Source organism: Octopus bimaculoides, chromosome 6 (assembly GCF_001194135.2).
Source record: "Octopus bimaculoides isolate UCB-OBI-ISO-001 chromosome 6, ASM119413v2, whole genome shotgun sequence".
Classification (NCBI taxonomy): Eukaryota; Metazoa; Mollusca; class Cephalopoda; order Octopoda; family Octopodidae; genus Octopus; species Octopus bimaculoides.
In genome coordinates, this window is record NC_068986.1 from 50,199,688 (window position 1) to 50,201,296 (window position 1,609).

General features: G+C 37.2%; 1 protein-coding gene across 4 annotated transcripts in view; it reads left to right on the forward strand.

The window, feature by feature from the left end:
• LOC106877926 (uncharacterized) overlaps window positions 1-1,609 on the forward strand; it is a 441,127-nt gene that overhangs the window by 231,177 nt on the left and 208,341 nt on the right. The gene's annotated exons all lie outside the window — the stretch shown is intronic.

Here is a 1,609-nt window from a genome sequence, read left to right on the forward strand (position 1 = left end):
CATGTGGATGAAGGTATATACATACATGTACATACATATGCATATACTCATATATTGTTTATATATATATATATATGCATATGTAAGTCTGCAGATATATGCATATTTATACATATATACATACGCATGTGTATGTATACACACAAAACACACTCGCGCATACATATATAAAAACATGTATATTTGTATAGGTATGCATGTGTGTACAAATATGTATAAGTATAAGACTGTATGTATGCATGCATGCATGCATGTATGTATGCATGCATGCATGCATGTATGTATGCATGTATGCATGTATGTATGTATGTATGTATGTATGTATGTATGTATGTATGTTTTTGCAGAGCTGTTCTTCGTTCCCTCCCTATCTTTATTACCCCGCTCTCACTCAATAAAAATAAACACAAGAACAAGAAGAAAACAATTGAATAGTAAATTTATTGACAAAACAAGCAGGCAACATATTGTATCAAATTTTACTCCAATAGTCAGTCAGTCCTTCCCACCCTCATTCATTCTCACTCTCTCTTTCTGTATCTCTAATCTCTCTCTCTCCCTCTCAATCTCTTTCTCTCACTCTGTCTTTCGCTTGAACAACTTTTACCGCCATCATTTTATTTTATTTTATTCTATTTTCCCTTCTCGTCGTCGTTTCCCTTTCTTTTCACTCTAACCCTATCATCCTATCTTTTACATTTTGTTTTGCTTCGTTTTCCTCCTCCTATTTTATTATTTTTTCCCCATCCGCTTTTACATCATTTACTTATTTATTGTGGTCGTTTGCTTTGTTATTGTTTGGTCGTCTGTTTCTCTCTCTCTCCTTTGCTTCTAGCCGCCATCTTTCCTTTTTTCCCCTGATTTGTTGTACAACCTTCTATTTATTTATTTCTTCAGTGATATTGTAACTGCTGTTGTAATTGTTGTTGCCGTTGACTTTGTTTTGCTTTTTTATTTATATCTTGTACGTATTTTATTTTCATTTGATTGATTTATTTTATCTTCGCTTTTCTCTCTTCAATTATTATTTTTTAAACTTGTTTCCTTTCTCTTTCTCTCTCTGTTCTTTCCCTCTCTCTCTCTCTCTCGCCCTCTCCCTCGCCCTCTCCCTCGCTCTCCCTCTCCCTCGCTCTCCCTCTCTCTTTCTCACCCTCTCTCTCGCTCTCCCTCTCTCTCTCTAATAACTTTCCTCTCCTTTTTTTTACTGTGTCAGATTTCAAATGATAAACGACATTTCCTAAAACTCCTCTATTTCTTTTCCTATGATGTATTTCAATCTTTTGGGAAAGAAGGAAGAAAAATGACATCATTTGCTATTAAATCTAGTTAATACCGCGAAGAACTGGGGACCCGCCAGGAAGAAAGATGGTGTGTTTATATGTACATACGCATGTGTGTGTGGATAGAGAGAGAGAGAGAGAGAGAGAGAGAAGGTGGTTGCCGGGGGACAAGGCTCTTGTGGATTGAGATTCCTGGTGACGGTGTCGATGGAGAAGCAGCATGTTGTTGGTGATTGTTGTGGTGGTGGCGGTGGTGGTGATCACCATCATGATTATGTTGATTATTATGATTGTTGTTTGTGGTGGAAGGAAATTGGTGGGGGGGGGGG